This window comes from Antennarius striatus, chromosome 4 (assembly GCF_040054535.1).
Source record: "Antennarius striatus isolate MH-2024 chromosome 4, ASM4005453v1, whole genome shotgun sequence".
Lineage (NCBI taxonomy): Eukaryota > Metazoa > Chordata > Actinopteri > Lophiiformes > Antennariidae > Antennarius > Antennarius striatus.
The window spans coordinates 16,613,763-16,622,015 of NC_090779.1; the positions used below are offsets into that span (position 1 = coordinate 16,613,763).

Sequence of the window (8,253 nt, forward strand, 5' to 3'; positions counted from 1 at the left end):
GTCGGTGCCTGTCATGGCGGCAACCCCAGAACCAGCTGGTGGACATCGGCGGTAAGGGATGCCGTCAAGCTAAAGAAGGAGTCCTATCGGGCCTTTGTGGCCTGTGGGTCTCCTGAGGCAGCTGAGGGGTACCGGCTGGCCAAGCGGAATGCAGCTTTGGTGGTTACTGAGGCAAAAACTCGGGCGTGGGAGGAGTTCGCTGAGGCCTTGGAGGACGACTTCCAGATGGCTTCGAGGAAATTCTGGTCCACCATCAGACGTCTCAGGAGGGGGAAGCAGTGCAGCATCAACACTGTGTATAGTGGTGTGGGGCGCTGCTGACCTCGACTCGGGACGTTGTGACTCGGTGGAGAGAATACTTCGAAGACCTCCTTAATTCCGGCGACACGCCTTCCCATGAGGAAGCAGAGTCTGGGTTCTCTGAGACGGGCTCTCCTATCTCTGGGGTTGAGGTCACCGAGGTGGTTAAAAAGCTCCTCAATGGCAGGGCCCCCGGGGGTGGATGAGATCCCCCCGGAGTTCCTAAAGGTTGCGGATGTTGTAGGGCTGTCCTGGTTGACACGCCTCTGCAACATCGCATGGATGTCGGGGACAGTGCCTCTGGATTGGCAGACTGGGGTGGTAGTCACCCTTTTTAAGAAGGGGGACAGGAGGGTTTGTTACAACTACAGGGGGATCACACTCCTCAGCCTCCCTGGCAAGATCTATTCAGGGGTTCTGGAGAGGAGGGTCCATCGAGAAGTCAAATCTCGGATTCAGGAGGAGCAGTGTGGTTTTTGTCTTGGCCGTGGAACAGTGGACCAGCTCTACACCCTTCGCAGAGTCCTTGAGGGGGCATGGGAGTTCGCACAACCAGTCTACATGTGTTTTGTGGACTTGGAGAAGGCGTTCGACCGTGTTCCTCGGGGGGTTCTGCGGGAGGTGCTTCGGGAGTATGGGGTACCGAACCCCTTGATAAGGGCTGTTCGGTCCATGTACGACTGATGTCAGAGTTTGGTCCGCATTGCCGGCAATAAGTCGGATTTGTTTCCAGTGAGGGTTGGACTCCGCCAAGGCTGCCCTTTGTCACCGATTCTGTTCATAACTTTTATGGACAGAATTTCTAGGTGCAGCCAAGGCATTGAGGGTGTCTGGTTTGTGGGCTCAGTACTGCGTCTCTGCTTTTTGCAGATGACGTGGTGCTGTTGGCTTCATCAAGCCATGATCTCCAACTCTCACTGGAGCGGTTCGCAGCCGAGTGTGAAACGGTTGGGATGAGAATCAGCACCTCCAAATCTGAGACCATGGTCCTCAGTCGGAAAAGGGTGGAGTGCCCTCTCCGGGTTGGGGATGAGATCCTACCCCAAGTGGATGAGTTCAAGTATCTCAGGGTCTCGTTCACGAGTGAGGGTACGATGGAACAGGAAATCGACAGGCGGATCGGTGCAGCGTCTGCAGTGATGTGGACTCTGTATCGGTCCGTCGTGGTGAAGAAGGAGCTGAGCCAAAAGGCAAAGCTCTCGATTTACCGGTTGATCTACGTTCCTGTCCTCACCTATGGTCACGAGCTGTAGGTCGTAACCGAAATAACAAGATCCCGGATACAAGCGGCCGAAATGAGTTTCCTCCGCAGGGTGTCCGGGCTCTCCCTTAGAGATAGGGTGAGAAGTTCGGTCATCCGGGAGGGACTCAGAGTCGAGCCGCTGCTCCTCCGCATCGAGAGGAGCCAGATGAGGTGGCTCGGGCATCTTGTTAGGATGCGTCCTGGACGCCTCCCTGGTGAGGTGTTCAAGGCACATCCTACCGGGAGGAGGATGTGCCTGGTGCCCCCGCGACCCAACCCCAGATAAGCAGAAGAGAATGGATGGATGGATGTTAGTGATTATCACAAATTAAATGTTTATCTTGACTAATTATTAATTTTTAATCTGATGCCAGTTTGTCCTACATGTGATAAATATGGAATATGCATAGTATAACTCTGCATTGAGTGTATGAACACGCAAGAAAAATCTGGATAAACATCATACTCAGCAATGATATTTCCTTTATACCCCGTCAATCACACCACAAGAAATTTCATCTAAATTGTTCATGTTATATCGTCTTAAGAAACAAACAGATCAAAGAAGAGAAAGGTGAACATCTGCTAATGTGCATCCTTTAGTAATTAATCACATCTGCTAATGTGCATCCTTTAGTAATTAATCAGTCATTCTGTTGGAGCCATAATTTTCATTTTATCTTAAAATGCAGTTTTTCTCTTTTGTTTCATCCCACTAGGCCAACAGGGATCCAGGGATTCCTTGTGTTTTTTTAAACTACTGACACAATACAAACTTCATGAAAACAAGATCTGTGGCAGTGCCTGATTTCAAATCCAAATCCCTCTCTCTCTTTCACCCAAGTGACATCTTGGGGGAAGGTTGTTAGAGTGCAGAAGATGCTTCCCTGTCTCATAGTGACAGTACCTACGACCCAAGAGTGTCTGTGACATTAATGTCTCCCGTACCAGTTGGTAGATAATTTCCAGCCAGCCTCAGGTCAGCCAGAGGGCATTATTGTCTAACCCTAACCCTATGTCCACCAGCCAGTCTGTTCTACAATCACTTTTTGAGTTGAACTTTGTATTTCGGTTTTCTGTTTATTACAATCCATTTTTCAGATTAAAATCTAATTTTTAAAAATTATAAAGTACATATTCAAAGCTCAAACATTACTGCATTCTGTTGTCATAGCCAATGTCAACACATTTAGTACAAATTTCGGACAAAAAATAATGCTATGATACAGGCCAAACCTTCAGCAATATGAGAGATTTCATTTTTAGCTGTGGGGAATTTTTTTCAAGGGTCTGCACTCTACAGTAAGTTGGTATTTGTTTCACTTCTTTGGTCTTACATGTTCATGAAGCAAAACAAAAAGCTCAAAGCTTTTTGCAATTTGAACTCATCAAGAAACACTGGTAGTTAAGTATTTTTAGAAAACAATCACTTTTTTTTTTTTTGTCTTTCTATTAGAACACATGGAATTGAAATTCTCTAAGGACATATCTTCAAATCCAGGTCTTTTTGGGACAGATGCAGCTGTTACATTGTGATGTAATACCTTTTAAAATACCTTTCTGTGAAATGACTGATAATATTCAGAGCCTAGCCTGTAAGTCTATTTTAAATGGGATGCCGTCACCTGGAAAGTTGGAACTCCTGTCTTTCACGATGTGAACTGCTCATGTGGTGTGGTTTTGCATGAAGACAGTAGGGAACTTCTTGTCACACATTTAAAGCAGTTATAAACAGTAAAATGGCAACAACATATAAATCAATGATGAATAAAACCTAATGGATTGTACTATAAATTTTCGTCATAAAAACAACTCAGAATAAAATTAACCTTCATTAAACTCTTACAGCTCATGTCTCATTGGATTTTTTCATACCCATTAGTGACAGCGAACAAAGCAGCCTGTTAGACTGACAATGTTAAAACATAGTCTCTGCATACCATGCAGTTGATAACTCACAAAACCATTCACAGGCAGCACAAGTACGTTTCTTCTGTACCACTAGTAACTTCCTGATACATGTTATGCAAGTCAGAGCATTACTGTGTTTGATCGGTATATTTGACACATCTGGCTGGGTTGTTATGTTGCACATCCCCACTACTCAGATTCCTAAGATTGTATGTAATTTTACTGAGCAGCTGTCAAAAATCTGCTGTTTTAAAACTAATTATGTTAAAAACAAAAAGACTGTCAAGTATGTTTGAGGTTGAAAGCCATTAATTTTCCACATTAAAAATAGTTGCCATTTTAATGCAAACTTTTGTTCCATTAACCTAAAAACAAAGCCTATCAATCTTTCAGTGAGTTGTTCAGTGATTGATGCCGAGAAATAGTTTAAAAAACATATAAATACAGAAACAGAAATAAACTGGAAATTTGCAAATCGTAACATGACTGATTGATTTGATATTTCGCTGTTTGGTTTGTATTTTTGTTTATTTGAAAATAGCAATCAAAATAAGAAAAGTGTTTTAAGTCATGATATGCTTTAAAATTTGCCTTTGTTTTAAACACACACATAGTATATACTGTATCACTCATTAAGTTGTTTCCAACAAACAAGTGTCTTTCCTAGCTGCTCCAGGAACGGCCTCCTCTTGTTCTTCTTATGAAATATCCAGGTCGGGTTGATCTCTCTCCAGATTACAGAGGCATTGCAGAAGGAAACATCAATGATGTTGTGGAAGATGACCAGGGGCCAGCAGGCAGTCATCCTTCTGCAGCTGTATGTTCCAATAAGCTTATGGAGATTGTCCATACCTCCTTTGTTGCGGTTGTAGTCCAGGATGATGACTGGCTTCCTGTCCTCACAATCACTAATGTCACTGTCTTTGTGCAGTGTGCTCATGAAAACTACATTCTTGTTTTTTGTTTTTTTTTGTGAGGTAAGAAACTACAGTGGTCATGGGTGTGAAGGCGAACTTTGATGAGAAGACCTCTCTCTCCTTTGATGCAAGCAGTGCAGGTGGGAGTTCAGGCTTGTTCTTTCGAACTGTATCAGCCATGGTGATCTTCCTCTTCAGGAGCTGCTGTCCAAGTTCATAAGAGGTAAAGAAATTGTCACATGTCACATTGTGACCCCTCAGTCCCTCTGTCACATCAAGCACAACTCACATCCCCTGGTTCTTCTCTGGGCATCCACTGGTCGGCTTTCTGGTATATACTTGCATTTTCCAAGCATAGTTTGATTTGGCATTGCAGGCCACCCATGACTTGATCCCATATTTTGCTGGCTTGCTGGGCATATACTGCTGGAAAGGACAACAACCTTTGGACAGAAGACATCAGCATCAGTGATTAGTATCAGTGTCACAGAAAACAGTCAAAGAAATCAATAGTGAAAATCACTTTTTATTACAAATTAGAAAATAGTTTACCTCTAAATGGTACAAGCTGCTCATACACTGTTACGTCAGGCCCTGGATTGTAGAGGTAGGCTAGCCGCTCCACCCACTTGTCCCAGACCTCTCTTATGGCTGCAAGTTTGTCTGTCTCACGTCTTGCTGGTCTTGACTCACGGTCATCAAATCGTAGCAGTCTTGAGTAGGTGTGAAAGAGTTTGAGTGGCATTGTGGCTTGGAAAATTGGCCTTCCACTCTCTGCATCCCATAGACTAGCTGTGGCCTCACCTCGGGACCTGTATACACCTGCTGAGATTAGTCGCCTTAAGTAGGCCTGCAGGTCAGTCTCATCCATCTTTTTCCAGCTATCTCCAAATCTGCGAAAACCCTCCAGATTTGTCAACTCCAGGATTATGTTTTTCTATTGCTGGTGTGATAAACAGGTAGAATGTAGAGGCAATGTCATGGGCATGAGAAACGGCATACCTTGTGGGTCCTGGGGTCATCTTTATGACGTTTTGTTCTGCATGCCTGCCATGTTGGTTATAATATGCAGAGGACCATGTTGTTTTGCCATTTTTTGAAAGGAAAGTCTCTCTTTCAGCTTCAGGGTTTTCGTCTTCTTCTGAAGATTATTCATCATGCTCTGGGTTATATTCCTCCCTATCTTCTTCTTCTGATACATCCTCCACTGGACATCAGAAAAAATCAGCTCTAGAGCCTCTTCACGGTCATAACGCACACTCATTGCGCCAGCACAGTGAGAATTTGGGTCCTGTGATCTGCAGCACCTTTATAACACCTTGAAATCCACAAAAAAGAGCTCTGCCGTCTGTGAAAATGCCAACGACCATCCAACGACCATCATTGAAACCTGTCTGGCTCCTCAATGATTCTTGGTGGGGGTGGCAAAGGGTGTTGCTGAGATGTGAGTTTCACCTTTGTATTCTATGCTAACTGTTCCAAAACAGTTCACTCTCATTTTACTCGTGTTGACAGTATATTTATGACAAATAAAAGACATGGTCAGATGACAAGTTTGAATCTGATTTGTTGTCAATTTGCTCAAAGTGCATCCCTAACGTGTGCCCCGTCCACACGATGACGGATTTTTTTGAAAACGCAACTTTTTGAAAATGCATCGAAAACGATTTGCGTCCACACGACAGCATTTTCAAAAACATCTCCGTCCACACGTAAATGCATACATGCGTCTTCGAAGATGGCTATAAGCATGCCAAACCATGTGGTGGCAGTAATGAGTCAAATTTTATCCAATAGGAATCCTCCGTGTGTTGTTGTCACAAAACGCCTGCAAGAATGCTGCCATCAACAAGGTTCGTACATCCATCATGTTTGTACACATGGGCCCATAAATATGACGTCACAGTGGTTTTTGTCGCAGGCAAGATGTCAGCGTTTTTAAAAAGTTGCGGATAAACCGTCTACACGACAACAAAGACCCAGCATTTTTTTAAAAATCCACCTTGGCCAGCGTTTTCAAAAAGTTTCATTTTTGTTCCGGATATCTGCGTTGTCGTGTGGACCGAAGGCGTAAACCCAACAAAAAAGCTGTGTTTTCAAAAAGTTCCGGCATCGTGTGGACGAGGCCTTGGTCTTAATAGTAATGTGAATGAGTACCTGCTCTATCTCTACCATGCATTACTTGAAGCCATGTGGGATAGTTATGAAATATAGAAAGCAAACACGGTATTTGTCTGAACATTGAGTGTGTGTGTGTGTGTGTGTGTGTGTGTGTGTGTGTGTGTGTGTGTGTGTGTGTGTGTGTGTGTGTGTGTGTGTGTGTGTGTGTGTGTGTGTGTGTGTGAAGGAGAGAGAGAGAGAGAGAGAGAGGATAAGGGAGAAAAAGCAGAGAGAGAGAGAGAGTGAGAGCAAGAGACCGAGAGAGAGATTTGATTTTTAAAATCGCATTTATTCAAGAAGTCGATATAACAAGATAGTTACGTTAACAACATACAAGAGAGATTCACTCAAACATGAACACACTTAAAAAAAAGAGTACTATATGAAATGTGGGCAAAATATACTTGAATTAAACCAAACACTGACTGAACATGAGCTCCTAACACGGAACATAAGACACCTTTGACACACCATAGGTTCGTAAAGGCATCTAAATCATTCATGTCATAGCTCTGAAATAGTTAAAATCGATTGAGAAAGGGGGGGGGGGTTGTTGGATAGGACAGGATGATTCTTTAACAATGATGAAGACAGACTTCACACTGTTATTTTTGGACCCGTGTATTTAAAAGTCACTATCAAACTTGATTTGTCACATACAGCCTCTTAATGAGAATCTAAAAGCAGTCCTGAAGGATTTTTACACAAATTCAAAGCAAATAGGCAAGGGATGAGTAAGTGATTTAGCAATCATAGTGACATTAATGGAACCTGATAAGCCAGGCTGTGAAAAACAGTATGCTGATGTTCACACTGACTTCTGTCAGAAGACAAATTTTATATCAAAGTGGGGTTGCTTCCCATGTCATCTTGACATCATACTGTCACAACAGAAGCTATCTGAGACTGTCTAATATTATGTTGTTATAAAGCTATTTATAACTGGAGAAGATAAAGTATTGACTTTTTTCACCTTTTCTCACTTTCCTAAAGTTTAAAAAAATGGCCGTGGCGACTTGGAAGGTGCACTGTATAAGATGCTTCATTTTCTTATAGTGAAGTGTATTTATAGCAATACTTGAAACAATGAGGGGAAAAAAGGAAAAGCAAGTTTCCTTTGACATAACATTTTTCTAGCATAAGGACACACTCTTTTAACTCACTTTCAGGCCTACATTGTGTAGGTGGTAACTTCTTGCTTTGCTCATGTAAATATTGCAGGTTTTATATTATGAGAAAATAAAATGAAAGTGAATTATTATTACAAAAAAGCGGATGATTCACACACAACATCTGCATTAAGACCTCTACTCAGCTTCTGCTAAGAGGTTGTATATTTACTCTGCTCAATATCAGAACCATAATAAAGGCCGACAACATAAACTGCCCGGCCAAAAAAAAAAGTCACCGTTTGGGTTTCAATAAGCAAATTGCAGGGTTAAGTTGGTTAAGTCTAGGTTCAGCAATTTTATTCAGCAAAAAGTCAGCTAAGTATCTGAATGTACTGAATGGCCAGGCAATGCCATAAATTGATTTTTTCTCCCGGATGGCACGATCATATTCCAGGACAATGCCAAAATGTATATAATAACGTCTGCAGCAGATCCTCACAGGGTTCGCGTGACTAATTATATTATGTCATCAAATAGTTTTGTGAAACTGTCGACTTGATATTTTTGGTAACGTCTGGAGGTCATGACGTACCAACTGAAAGCCCGTAAA

The 8,253-nt window shown here is 42.7% G+C and overlaps 1 pseudogene; it reads right to left on the bottom strand.

Annotated features, from left to right (window-relative positions):
* Positions 1–708: 708 nt before the first annotated feature.
* On the bottom strand, positions 709–5,393 carry LOC137593458 (piggyBac transposable element-derived protein 4-like; annotated as a pseudogene).
* Positions 5,394–8,253: the final 2,860 nt, after the last annotated feature.